The sequence below is a fragment of the Rhipicephalus sanguineus genome, chromosome 1, assembly GCF_013339695.2.
Source record: "Rhipicephalus sanguineus isolate Rsan-2018 chromosome 1, BIME_Rsan_1.4, whole genome shotgun sequence".
Lineage (NCBI taxonomy): Eukaryota > Metazoa > Arthropoda > Arachnida > Ixodida > Ixodidae > Rhipicephalus > Rhipicephalus sanguineus.
In genome coordinates this window covers 200,071,080-200,086,090 of record NC_051176.1, presented here as the reverse complement: position 1 = coordinate 200,086,090, position 15,011 = coordinate 200,071,080, and positions in this window count along the sequence as shown.

Genomic DNA, 15,011 nt, shown 5'->3' with positions numbered 1-15,011 from the left:
GTGTGCATCCAGCAGTACGATGACACCTGTTTCTTTCTTTCTTTCTTTTTGCTGATGCCCCATCAACCGTATAATTGCGATTAAATCATTATTAAAAAAATTGGAGAGCTCTAATTCCTCTGCACAAAGCACTGCTGGAAAAAAAAAAGTCAACTCCAGAGCTTGTCAAATGGGTGCCGCTGTGCTACAGTTGACCTGCCGAGGGGGAGCCGAACCCCTCCTTAACCCCCCCCCCCTGACTCTACGCCCTGTCCTTTCCTGCTCCTATATATTTTAAAGCTACAAAAATCACGTCGTATTGGCATCGAAATTTGCTGTTTCCATGACACGACCAGGCTTGCGGAACCTCAGCGTTCTTTCTAAATGTCCGCGACTTGCAAAACCTGATCGCCATAACAGGCAGCTTAACTTAGCAGAGTGTTTTACACCCTGATGTGAACATTTTTGTCCACGTTGTTGTACTTTACCTGAGCTGTGATAACTTATTTCAGTTCTTGCAAAAGTGGTATTCTAGATCGCTAATTTAAATTTTGTTTCACATAACATTCCCTGGGCTTCTGTGCTGCTTTTGACACTTAGAAGTATGAATGAATGAATTATCTAACCAATCGATTACTTAATTATTGAATGGAAATAAAGATAGTGTAATGACTTCCTTGGTCCACTTGATGAACATCCTATCTAGAGATGATGAAGAACAGTGAGTCATTACAAATAGCTTAGGCTGCGGACGTCTGCACTGTGACAAGCGATGACAGTCCACCTGGAGAACATCTTCGTCTGCTTCACAACAGCATGCGAAGAGAAACCATTCCAACAGCGAAGAGAAACCATTCCGCTAACTGTGGTCAAGGACATCGCGAGGTTGTTGGGGGGTGGGGGGGGGGGGCTTGCTAGTTTAGAGCGCAGTGCTTATGCACCAATTCGTGGGTTTCGCGATGTCCTCGAGCTGAACCGAGAGAGAGATTGGCACAGCGGAGGATGAAAAAATTGCGGGACGCCTAAGCTTCGCCTTTAAGAGTTGAACGCGATAGCGGTATTCTGTTCCTAGTGCGCAGTTTGAACACTACGAGTGTTTAACAGAATGCGCGCACTAAGGTGTGTGCCTTATGTAATGGGTAGCATGCTTTAAACCAGGAGCCATTATGCGCGACAAACTTTTTCGAAGTTGCGAAGCACCCACTACGTGGTCCTAAGGGAATACGCGCAGTAATGTGTGTGCCTTTTGTATTTGTAATGGGTGGCTCTCTTTAAACCACGAAGTCGTTATGATATTGACATGGTGTGACGCCAATGGCAATGTACGCTTGTACCACGCAATATTACTGCGATATTACATCTCGTACTGTGACACCTGTATACAGGACGCGTATTTTTGGGAAGCATGAAAGTTACTTTCAATGTTGCTCCAAGCAGAGGTGTGGCTGTGTGGTAGAACACCTGCTTGCCACGCAGACGGCCTGGGTTCGATTCTCACTCGGACCCAACATATTTATTATTTATTTTATTTGCAGCTTTTTCCATTTTTCGCTCACGGACAAGATGATGATTTTTCGCTCACAACCAACGGCCCCGACGCCGACGGCGGAATTTCTGCGATACGAGCTCTTTAACGCTATCGCGTTAAAACAGTGAGTGCAGTGCACAGCTCACGGAACGCAGGGCGCGGGTACAACTTTAGAAGGCCGCATCATTTCCACCTCAAAGGCACACAAGCCTCCACAAATGGGCACGCGCTCTAGACTGACGTCATGAGCCGAATGGAGAACGAGCCGACGGAGAACGTGAGCGAGGACATGAGTGGGACTATTTCTTCGTAACGTGGCTTGTAGACTGCATGGCTTGTAGCATACTGCAGTGGTTTGTAAGGATGCTCATGAATCCTTACAAACCATCATGGATCCTTACAAACTCGGCCAAGTATCTGTTCTAAACTTCGGCATTTACAAGTCGCAGGCATGTTCTCATACACGACCTTATGAAACGCTAGGCACCGTCGACTGCACGTGGAGCCAGCCAAAATCACGTGTGAATGATGTTTTCCGTAAGCTGCACAGAGATCATAATGAAGGCTATACTTGAGATGAGCAATAATTTCTTTCTTATGTTGGTTTGCGCACGAATGTCTCGGCTGGCGATATAGGTTTAAGTTCGTGTTCATGAGACTTCGATATGGGGACACTGTGCAAACGCCTTAAGTTGTGAGGCAGTGCTGTCTTTCAAATACATATCTTTATGGGTCGAAACCAAAACATGATTATGAGGCACGCCATATCGGGGAACTCCGGATTAACCTAGGGTTCACTAACGTGTGCCTAAATCGAAGTAGACGGGTGCTCTTGCGTTTTACCCCATCGAAATGCGTGAAGATGTGAACCGAAACTGCAATAATAAACAAGGATTTTTCAAGGAATGACGAAACTGAGTATGATGCGAGCGTATATGTTATAGAGTTACTTTAGTAGTGCTCCCCCTGAAGCCTCAGCGTGATTCTAATCAGCGCTGGATTGGTGAAGGTCACCCAATGTAACCACAGAAACGTGTGCCGCGCAGCTTTACCAGACAACGTAATATAATTGGTCCTCTCTTGTCTTATAATATGATTTACATGGCTAAGTAGAGATGAAGTCAACATTTACATGCCGAAACGTTTAAATATCTGCAGTTTTTGTGCTTAAAATACGAAGTGCGTAAAAGTAAGAGACTCGAAGCGCTGTTTCTTCGAAAGCCATTTCTTAGGTTGGAAACTGAAAGCCATACATAATGTACCAACTCCATTTTCAAAGAGTTTATACACAAAGCCGCGACCTGCCGTTTCCTTTTCTCTTCGCTATAATTGTTCACGCTCTTCCTTACTCGACTACACGATGTACGCACACACGGGGAAAACTTACCAGGATTTAGATGCTACCACACGATTACTACCACTATGCGAAGCTTGAATAATAGCGCAACTTGTTTTAAGTCGCGATGAGTTAGGAAGATCTCTTTTAGTTATTAAGCTTGAGAAGTAGCGTTACTAGGCATCCGAACGAGGCGAATATTTTTATTCACTTTACTGTAGTGCCCTTTTCATCGTGCTTGCGATGAAAAGGGCACTACAGTAAAGATTGTTTTTGTCACGTAAGGATGGCAAGTGCATTAGGCCGCTTCAGCGTATAAAACTGCACGATGCTTGAGCTTCAACCACCAATGAGAGTATAATTCTTCATGGACAAATGAGTGTGTGAAGGGTGATTAACGAGTTGTGCAAACAATAGATCCCCCTTCGGAGGCAGCATTATGCATAAGTGCTCCGAAGTGGTTCATGAGCGTACTTTGGTTCCGACCGCCGGCTGGCGCCAGTTATAGCTTTGGGGATCTGATACAGGTCTCCGACCGTGGCATCACGTGCCCCTCACTTCGGGCACCTTTCGCCGGGCGCGCAACAAAGCAGCGTACATGCTGTCCTCACGGTTGGTGCCTCGTTGTACAGGTTGCTCGCGCTCTAAGCTTCGCGCCGACTGCTTCCCGGGCGGCGCTGTTTTGTGTCTCTTTAAACGAGACAATACCGTGGAGGCGGAAACGCGAGGGCAGTTTCGACGATACTCACGACGCTCGCTGACCCCGCGTTTGACCCCTGCGAGAGAAGAGCTCACTCGCTCGTTCTCCGGCTATCGAGAAGGAAGCCCCGGCGCCCTCTGCCTTGAGAGCGTTGAGAGGAAACAAAGAATTGAATTTGAACGTGAGAATAGCGAAGCTTACCCCGCAAGCGCGTCTGTCTATAATACTACCAAGGTTAGCGTGTGGTTCGTGGCACGTGAATCACTCTAGCAGGCGCCTTCTTGCCGCGGAGCGCGGTGAAACGCGCGCGAGTTTCTATCGCCCAATCTACCTCAGGCGCGCCTGTTAATGGTTGCCCAAAGGGTCGTGGCATGCTGCCAGAAGCCATTATAGCCACAAAACACGGCTGACCCTAAGGTTACGCAGATGTTCGGAATGCCATCCTGAAGAGGTACAGTTTTGTTGTTGACAGATCACCTGCAGTGTTCATACATCTCGTGACAGTGAATGCTATAGTGGTGTAAGTAGCTATATTCGAAGTCATGTACGTAGAAGAGGTAGCGCCAAAGCGTGTTTTGTTTTCACATTGAAGCGGGCCATGTAATTGTGGTGGTGGGTGATCAATCAAGATATTTGGCATAATAATTCGGTACAGTGCGTATATTCTAAATTTCGTATAGGGATCGAATGCTCGTTGTTAATTGTTACATCTAAAGGCACGACAGGATAAAGGCGCCCGAATAACTGTTTATTAGAGAGCCCGAAGTCAGCTGATCGGCGGCTTCTTTAGCTCTGCCTAGAAGGCCGCAGGTCCGAAGCACGGACCCCTGGAGCGACCGGAAACGGGTCAGGAGGAAGCGGCGCCTCGGTGCGAACACGGGCGCGAAGTCTGCCTCGCGGTTGTGATTGCGATTGCCGGTGGAGGCTATGAAGGCGGTATATGGCATTAATCAAGTCGCATTTGGTTCAAGAATGCATTGTCAGAAATTTTCGAATATTTTTCGAAATTGTCGATTAGCCCCCGTGGAGTCTCGATGGAGAAAGATCCGTGCAAGCAAAAACTTTTTAACACGAAAGTGTTTTATGCCGGGGTCCACCAAGTACATCCGTCACGGATATGACGTTGATAAAATGGACGCCAACGGGTGAGAAAGAAAAAACCAAGAAAAAGATCACCCGCTGGGAATTGAACCCACGACTTCGCGGCCGCGACGGCAAGCGTCCGACACCCTACTGACTAAGCTAAGTCGGCAGATGATGGACACGGCGCGAACGCGCCTTATATCTTTCACACACTCTCTTTCGCACGGTGATGATGATGATGATGATATGTGTTGTTTTGTGGCGCAAGGGCCAATGATGGCCAAAGAGCGCCAAAAGGTATTTGATGTGTAGGAGATGATGCGGTCAATGACAATGGCAGTGTGTAACGTTGGCTGTATATGGGCCTAAAAACGTTTGCTGTAAAGTGCGTAAGACATGAATAGCTGTTAAAAGAATGTTATGATTTCTGAGACATACAATGAGTGTGCTGGTATGGTATGCATAAGTGAACTTATCAAAGGAGGTTCGTATGAAGGTAGCACTTCATACCTCGTCAGGGTCCTTGGAGACAAGGGCGACGAGTACGTGCTATAAGGTGTACAATCATCGCAGCAGCGGCCTCTCAAGGTAGGCCGTGCTACGTATTTTTAGGATTAATAATATGCAGTGTGGTAGTTCTGTCAACAAAATTCAGGACTGTGTCTGTGTCAAATATTGGATCTCTTCCGAGGAACATTGCTGGGTGCAAGGGAATGTTTTCTCGGTAAGCCTGCTGAAAATACTTTTTTCTTTCAGGTTCAGCTTGCCGACACTCTAGGAGAGCGTGAAGAACTGTAAGCTCTTGACCACATTTATTGCAGGTGGGAGGGTCCTCACCAGTCAGCAAGTAGTTATGGGTAGTATAGGTATGACCTATTCTTAAGCGGCAGATCAAGACCTCACGTCTACGGGACTTCGTCGTTGATGGCCAGTTACCTAAATAGGGTTTAATTAGGTGAAGTTTGTTTGATGTTTCTCTGTCCCACACGTTCTGCCAACAGCTTCTAAGTTTACTGCGAAGGAGTGGTTTCAAATCTGTAACAGGCACCGCTAAGGAAGTGTTGCCACCTTTCATCCCTGTTGATGTAGCAAGTTCGTCGGCAAGGACGTTTCCTTCAATCCCCTGTGGCCCGGCACCCAACACAGAGTGACGCGCTGGTTTAACACGTACATGCCGCATAAAACAGAGTACAGATTGTGAACTACTGCATTTTTGTGCTTTTGGACTTTTACTAAGGCTTTAACTACGCTTAGAGAGTCAGTAAATATTACTGCCTTTTTTAACTCAAGGCTTTTTATGTGCTTTGCGGCAGTTAAAAGAGCGAAGGCCTCTGCTGTAAAGATGCTCGTTTCCGGGTGCATAACTCCCGATTGTGAATATGACGGGCCAATCGCTGCATATGCTACACCGGCATGCGACTTGGACGCGTCAGTGTAAAATGCTGGGCAAGCATATTTCTCTTTAAGTTCAAGGAAATGCATGTGGATATGCGCCTCTGGGGCATGTTTCGAAACTTCGACAAATGTCATATCGCAGTCTATCTCTTGCCATGACCAAGGCGGTAGAGGGTTCGCTGGTGCCATTAGCGCATGCGTAAAAAGTGGGACATCCATGTCTTCACAGAACCTCCTCACGCGCAATGAGAAGGGCTCTCTAGCTGTAGTGCGGTTATGAAAAAGGGCCGCGCATGCAGTGTCATTAATGACAGAGCGATAAGGATGATATATATTTGCATTCACCTTCCAAAAGTATGCAACGCTAAGGTATTGCCTCTGGAAATTGAGTGACCATTCGTTGGATTCAACATAGAGACTTTGGACAGGACTAGTCCTAAAAGCACCGGTGGCAAGGCGGATGCCCAGATGATGGACCGGATCTAATACCTTCAGGGCGCTTGGTGCCGCAGAGGCATACACAATGCTACCGTAGTCCAAACGTGATCTTACAAGGCTTTTGTGTAGATTCAGTAGACACTTTCTGTCGCTGCCCCATGTCGTGTGTGAAAGTATTTTGATTATATTCATAGTTTTTAGACATTTAGCTTTAAGGCACTTAATGTGGGGAAGGAAGGTGAGTTTTGAGTCTAGTATTAGACCTAAAAATTTGTGTTCTGTGCTCACAGGTAGTAACTGCCCGTAAAGCTCAATGTGAGGCTCTGGAACTAGTCCCCTCTTCCTTGTAAAAAGGACGCAAGAGCTTTTCTGGGGGTTAAGCTTAAACCCGTTTTGATTAGCCCATTTTGAGACTTTATTGAGGCCCAGTTGGATATGTCGTTCACAGATAGCGATATTACATGACTTAAACGCTATTTGCACATCATCCACATATATGGAATAAAACATGTTATGTGGGATAAAATTGCGCAGGGAGTTCATTTTTACAATAAAGAGCGTACAACTTAGTACTCCACCTTGTGGTACCCCAGTCTCCTGCACATATGGCTTAGATAACACGTTGCCAATTCTTACTCTGAACGTACGGTTGCTTAAGTAGCTTTCGATAACGTTTAACATATTACCACGGATACCAATTGCCGACAGGTCCTGCAGAATTCCGAAGCGCCACGTGGTGTCATATGCCTTTTCGAGGTCAAGGAACACTGCCAAGAAGTACTGCTTATGAACAAATGCATCGCGTATGTTAGCCTCAATGCGAACAAGGTGGTCGGTTGTTGAACGACTCTCTCTGAAGCCACACTGGTGTGGATCAAGCAGATTGTTCGATTCAAGATAATGCAACAGACGGCGATTTATCATTTTTTCAAATAGCTTGCATAAGCAACTGGTGAGCGCTATCGGGCGGTAGCTTGTTAATACAGATGGGTCTTTGCCCTGTTTTAAAATGGGGACAATGATAGCCTCTTTCCATGCGGCAGGAAGATATCCGATGGCCCAAATATTGTTAAGTAGCGCAAGCAGTGTCATCTGAGTGTCTGCATGGAGGTTTTTAATCATGTCGTATACGACTCTGTCAGCTCCCGGTGCTGAGCTTTTGCATGTATTTAATGCAGCTCTCAGCTCGGCCATGTTAAAAGGACGGTTATATGGCTCATTTTGCTGGCAGTTGCGGTTGAGTGCCTTGCATTCCTCGGTTTCTTTGTATTTTCGGAATGATTCGGTGTAGTGCATGGAACTAGAAATGCTCTCAAAATGAGCACCAAGGGCATCTGCCTGCTCTTCCAAACTGTTTCCTTGCTCATCTACCAAGGGCAACGGATAAGTTTCCTGTCCCTTCAGCCTTCTCAGCTCATTCCATACCTTTCTTTCCTGTGTATACGAATTTATGCCAGAGATAAATTTCTCCCAGCTTTGTCTCCTGGCTTGCCGTCGGGTACGTCTTCCTTGTGATTTAGCCTGTTTAAATTCAACGAGATTTTCAGCGTTCGGATAACGGCGTAGTATGCCCCAAGCCTTATTTTGCTTCTTTCGCGCCTTTCTGCAGTCTTCATTCCACCAGGGAACACGTCTTTTGGATGAATAACCATTTGTTTCGGGGATGAACATTTGTGCAGAGTCAATGATAAAAGCAGTAAAATAGGTGACTGCGTCATCTATGTTTAAATTCTTCAAGAAATCTTGAGACAAGCGAGATGATTCCTTAAAACCCTTCCAGTCAGCCGACGCTAGCTTCCATCGAGGAAACTGTGGCAGAGAGCTTTGTTCCTCCCTTAATTTTAACACTGCAGGGAAGTGGTCACTTCCATACGGATTTCTGATCACATCCCATTCTAGATGTGGAAAAAGTGTTGCAGAACCAATTGTCAAGTCTATTGAGGAGTAAGAGTTATGCTGCGTACTGTAGTAGGTCGGTTCCTTTTTATTAAAGAGACAGGCACCGGAACTAACTAGGAAGTTTTCTATCAATCTGCCTCTTCCGTCGCAGCGGGAGTCTCCCCACAGGCTGTTGTGGGCGTTAAAGTCACCGGCTAGAATGTACGGTTCCGGTAGCTGGTTAATTAAACTGTAAAATTCTGTCTTGCTCACTTGACAGTTTGGTGGGAGATATATTGAACAGATAGTAATTAATCGATTGAAGAGAATCCCTCGTATTGAGACTGCTTCAAGCTCGGTTTGAAGTGTGATCTGTTGGCAGGCAACAGACCTGTCTACAATAATCGCCACCCCACCGGCCGAGGCATTAGCATTGTCACGGTCTTTGCGGAAAATAGCGAACTGTCGTAGAAAGTTAAATTGTTTCGGATTTAGATGTGTCTCCTGGACACAGAACACCTTAGGCTTATGGTTGCAGAGTAGTTCAGTTATGTCATCGAGATTGTGAATAAGTCCTCTCACGTTCCATTGCATTATCTGTGTGACCATGATGACAGAATAAAGGAGGGTGTTCTGCGTCTACTGGAGAACATTGGGTTATCAAGAGTCCTTTTCTGGACACTGGATTTTCTGCTTCCCTTTCGGGGCGCGCTCGATAGAGCTGCGCCGGTCTTTAGGCACCAGAGGTGCCGGTGTTGTGTCCATTGCCTCCCGCGAGGCGCTGGACGCCCGCGCACGCAGGCTGACAGTCCGTGTTTCAGACCTAGCCTCGCGAGGCGTGGTCTTGAGGCCCGACGAACCTGGAGTCGCGGGACTCTGTGACTGAGTCGGTGGAGCAGCCTTAGCTACTGCCACCACGGGGGCGGGCGCCACAGCCAGCGGCTCGCTACAGGCGGGTCGTGGGAGTGACGCAGGCTGGTTCGACGCTGCCCCCTTACGCGCCGCATCAGCAAAGCTTCCTTTATGAAAAATGGAGCACCTTCTTCTGGCATCTTTATACGATATGTTTTCTCTTATTTTCAAGGTGATTATTTCTTTTTCTTTCTTCCAGGTTTCACAGGATCGAGAATATGCAGGATGATCGCCATCACAGTTTATGCAGTGGGCTTTGCCAGAGCAGTTTTCCGAAGAGTGGTCTTTCTCTCCACACTTTGCACAGGTAAGGTGGCCTCGACAGCTTTGAGAGCCGTGGCCATACTTCTGACATTTGAAGCATCGGCGCGGGTTTGGAATATAGGGTCTTACTCGGGTTTTTGTGTAGCCCGTTTCGAGGGTTTCTGGCAGGGTGCTTGAGGCAAAAGTTATGATTAGATGCTTTGTTGGTATTTCGGTGTTCTCTCGTCTGATCTTTATTCTTTCTACAGTGATGACATTCTGGTCCTTCCAACCATCCAAAAGCTCTGCTTCTGAAAGTTCCAGCAAGTCAGTTTCAGAGACTACGCCTCGGACAGTGTTCAAAGATCGGTGGGGCGTTACTGTTACTGATGTGTCAGCAAAAGCTCTAATGTTAGCAAGTTTTTCATATTGTGCCTTGTCACACAGCTCCAGAAGGAGGTCGCCGCTTGCCATTTTGCTCGCTTTATATCCCGGTCCGATTGTTTGTGTCAGTGAATTCGCCACGAGGAATGGGGAAATCGCTCTTACTGGCTTCTCAGGCCTGTTGCTATGTATAACATGATAGCGGGGGAAAGACTCATTCTGCTTGAAAAGGAAGTTGACAGAGGCTTCGGTGCGCGCCCGCTTTGTGGCGGTGCGATCAGCTAGCAAGGGAAACGCTTTATGCATGACATGTATATTTCTTTCGGCAACGATGGCGGCCACCCACCACGGAGCCCAACGAGGGGACGGTACGAGTTTAGGATTACTTGCACGCGTCAGCCGTACATCATTGCTATAACCTAATGCGTCTAGACCAAGGTTGGCTATTTGCACAAGGTTAACCCTTGCCGCCAGGAAAAACGGAAGTTAATTGAAGAGAGGAGAGGACAGGAAAGATGAACAGTGAGACAGAAAGACGAAGATGTGGGAGAGAGATAGGAAAAGGCGACTGCCGATTTCCCCTGGGTGGGTCAGCCCAGGGGTGCCGTCTACGTGAAGCCGGGGCCAAAGGGGTGTGTTGCCTCTGCCGGGGGGCCTTAAAGGTCCAATCACCCGCCGTCGGCTCAACCCCCAGGATCCCCTTTTCCCCGGACACGGCAATGCCACGCACGGCTAGGCGTGGGAGGGGGTCGAAACCCCCCCGTTAGCTCGGGTCCGTGGTGTCGCTACACACCAAACGCCTGCTTGCGCAGACGCCCCTGCGGGGTTTCGCACGGTGCTCTTTGTTGGCGGTGTAGGTAGGCGGGGCGGAGCGGGGCGGTGCCGCCGTCTGTGAGAGGTGAAAAGAAGTAATGCTTCACGATCGACACTTACTAGCGCTTACTCCGAGATTGCGCGCGGTATTGGAGGTCATGGTTAAAACGTCTCGATACCAGCGAGGTACACTTGCCGCGCTGGCGTCGCCGAGGCACCCTTGACGCAGTCACGTTCTTTGCCTTTCGCTTCGTGTTAGCGTGCGTCAGCTCATCGGTGTAGTGCAGCATCTACAAGCACCAACGGGATTTCTCCGCCGCCGACTGCTTCGATTGCGAGAGCACCGATTAACAAAACTGCTGCAATACGCGTTGCAGAAAGGACGCGATGTCGATGGGCGAATGTCGTGCCTTGGTTGAGCGAGACCAGCGCCTGCGAGACAGAGGCCAGCGGGACGCACGCGTTTGCGGCTCAGGCTATGAACCTCTACCTCCCGTGTTGCTGAAGCGCAGTGTGTGGTAGTGTATGCATGAGCGCAGGCGTCGGTCACCCATTGTTAGAAAGCGCACACCGTGCCGTTTCTCTCCTTAATTGACGACGCTTTGAAGAAGTGCATACCGGGTACCAGTGTTGATTATGAGCTTGTTGATATTCTTACGCGGGATTCACGATTCGCTGTGTCCAAATATATGTTCACAACGTCAGCTACCACAACGGTTTAATGATCATAGGCGTTAGTCGTCGCGATAGAGGCATGCCGGCAACATGGGTGCATCCACGTCAAACGGTGCTATAGCGGCCAAACACGAATAGAGATTGTACAAGCTCTCACATACCACTACACAATAAGCACTACTGTGAAGACATGTTTCACTTTCGTGTTCTACCGATTCCTATGACGGAGGGATCAGCCATGTTTTTGAACGCTTCTGCTGCGAGAGAGCTGGGGTTCTCGCGCGCGGTGACATCATAACTAAAAAGGCAATTCATCAAACTTTGTTAGCTGGCAATTGTACTGACAATTTATGGCGCAACCACCGATGTCCGTCGTTGCTAACTTCGTGATCGAACGCACCGAGAAGGTAAATTCTGTGTAAGAGTAATTTCTAAATTGCTGAGAAACAATGTGTTGCTTTAGAACGCATACGAATTTCAGTCTCGATTTAGGCGAAGCAACGTATTATTGTCGAGTTTCAGATGCTCCCAACATTTTAAAACAATCCGTGATACTGTAGTCGCACCATGAATGCCAGTGCCCTAACACGCAGAGTTTGTGCGCTGTTTTTTTTTGTTAATGATCCAACATTACCAGCTTACGCTGCTTAATGTAGTACTACACCATTCTATTACACTCATCTACGCGTACGCCCTACGTGTATATGGTGACATGTTATTCTCTTGTGACAACACTATCATTTTCATGAGGCTCAGATAAGTAAAATAAGTTGTTTACTATTTAGATGCACATAAGCTGACCACACAAATATTTCAACCGAATTACATCGATGCGTGTACAACCTTAATAAAAGCCAGCAGATAATGAAGCCAAGAAAGGTATAAGGGACGTTAATTGTACTATTTTGAGTGTATTGTAGTAATTGTGATATAGACGTGAAAACTTCATTATCTGTTGGTTTTCATTAAGGTTGTGTCAAACAAAGAAACGAGCCCTCAAAAATTCCTTCCTTCATTAATCGATGCGTGTAGTATAATGAAAAAAAAAAAGCATCTCTGGTACAGCAAAGCCGCAAATGGCTTGGGTTGCGTGTATTTTTCCTTTGCGTCAGCAAAAACGTAGGTGACACATGTCGCGAAACGGAGAATGCGGCAAAAGGACGCAAGTATATCGTGCTGCTCAAATGAAAAACTTGAAAGGAGCATACGCTAAAATCAAAAGGGACTTTCTGGACACACATTACGGATTTAATTGCAGGGTGTGTGATCGGCTATGGTTGGGAATTCTGTGTCACCTCTGAGTCGTGCGCTAAACAGCTTCGCTTGTCATCCACCTTCACAAAGTGGAACAGCCTTTATTTAGAAATGAAATAATATTTTAGATGCGAAGCATCTTATAGCGGAGTTCAAACCGATGGTGGTGATGTGCAGCGTGACCACCCTTCCTGCGCATGCGCATACCCTCTCCACTTCCCCCTCTCCACTTCCCCGCTCCCCTCCCCCTCTCTACTTCCCCTCCCCCTCTCCACTCTTCCTCTGAAACGCTGCCTAGACATGCCGAAATTCTCTCCTGCGCAACGCCGCGATGAGCGCCAGCGCATGCGCGTCCCCTCCCCCTCTCTCTCCTCTCCTACGCTGCCCCCCTCTCGCGCGCCTGTCGACCGCGTTCCCCGCTCGCCCTGTGAGAATTAACGGCCAGGCTAGAGGGAAGACACGACGCGCGTAGCGTTCCTCTTCGCGTTCCACGACGCGAGGTCGGTAGCATGCCCAACGAAAGCCAACGGAACGCGATCGTGCAAGTGCTCCGGCTTCGCATTGCCTCATGGTCCCCTTTAGCGGGAAATGGTGTAAATTTATATTTGATTTGGTCTTTAAAGGGACGCTAAAGAGAAAAACGATTTTTCTCATATCAGTACATTACTTTTTCACAACAATTCCAACATCACCACGCTTGCCGCTAAAAGACGCTTGGTAAGCGAGAAAACTTGCAAAAATAAAGTGCGGGTTATTTCATTCTCACTCTATCTATGAACTTGAACTTTATTTTCTCCTCTATCAATAAATCTATGATTGGGAACTTGACGATATCAGAGTTCTCAAAATCCCGTTTATCAATCTAAACCGATTCATCGTTTCACTTTAGTGTCCCTTTAAGCTAACTTTCCTCAAATATTTGTACTTAGGTTGATTTCGAATATTTTCCTTTTTATAGCATCCCTGATAATAATATAATATTTTGCTATGGAAATACCCGCTAGGTATATATCATACGTGATTTAAAATCTGAAACCTGAACTGGCATCACGAAACTCTTCGCAAGTGTACTGCTGCATTTTGCGTCAACGTTTGAAAAATCACAAAGCAAGTGACCCAGACCTCCTTTCCAAGGCCATTACGGCTGACAAAAGCTATCGCATTTGTGATCCGTGATGACAAAAAGCCCTGACACACCAAAAACCAAGCAAGGTTTCAGGCAGTTGACGGCACATTCTTCACCAAGGAAAAAAAAATAATAGCGACCTCAAGACAACGATAAATGGGTATCTTTAGTTTCGTGTCGGTTTTCTTCCCTGACCATCTTCTTCCTCGTCTCCTTCGGTGTTTGTGGTATTATGCAACGGCAACTTGTACATCTATATACACACTGTCAATAATCAACTTTGCTTGAAAGTCTCACGACGATCAAACAAAAATGCGCGAATGGATCATGCAAAATTGTAGAATGCGAGTGGTTGGATTTCTATCACGACAACGCCCGACTTCGCAATGCTCTGGCTGTGACGCATTATTTCACCTATCATGGATGGGCTGGCGTTTCCTACGCACCCTATTCGTTGGCGAGAGCTCTCCACGATTCTCTCTTTTTTTCTATTCCTAAAGAAAAAAATTCGCTAAAGGAAGATGACTGAATTACCACAGGTGAAAACGGCTTCGTAGAGGCAACGGAACAGCATTTGAAAGGCACATCAGAGAACCTTACTCGCTCGTCATTCCTAGGCACTGGCGCCCTGTTCTCACTCCTGCAAAGTCTGCCCTAAACGTTTGTGCAGTTCTGGCGAAAATTAATTTCCGAATCTGTCAAATACCTATATCAAATGTGGTCACCCTCAGGATGCTCCCTCATAATTGACCCAATGCACTGGTTCCACCTCTTCTTACGTTGCTGGAATCACCGTTAAAGCCTCGCTCCTGTTAAGCGCTTCGAAGTCAGTTTCGTTTCCTTTTCAATTGCAGTCACATTCCCAAGTGTCGCCTCCGGAGCATTAATTTGTACGTAGTGAACAAAAAAAAAAGCAAAACAAGAGGTGCTATTGGTACGAGTAAAGTGTTGCAGCACATTGATAGAATTGCATGCCAAGAAATTATGCACCAACAATGCAGGGGGCACAGGGCATTATCGTGGTGCAGAGTACAGCGCCCCTCTTTCGATAAACTTCATCGCGTGAAGTGCGGAAGGCCTTTCAGACGCTTCAAGACCTTACGAAGAGAGCTGCCTTGACAGTTTCGCATTCAGGTAAATTTTCGTGGTGCGCAAGTGAATGGCAGTAAGAAGCATAATCAACGTGATTTGCATTTGTTTTTTCTTATGTGCTTTCTTCACGGAGTTGAAAAAGGGGCGGGGACTTTGGCTTATCTTTGTTTTTTCA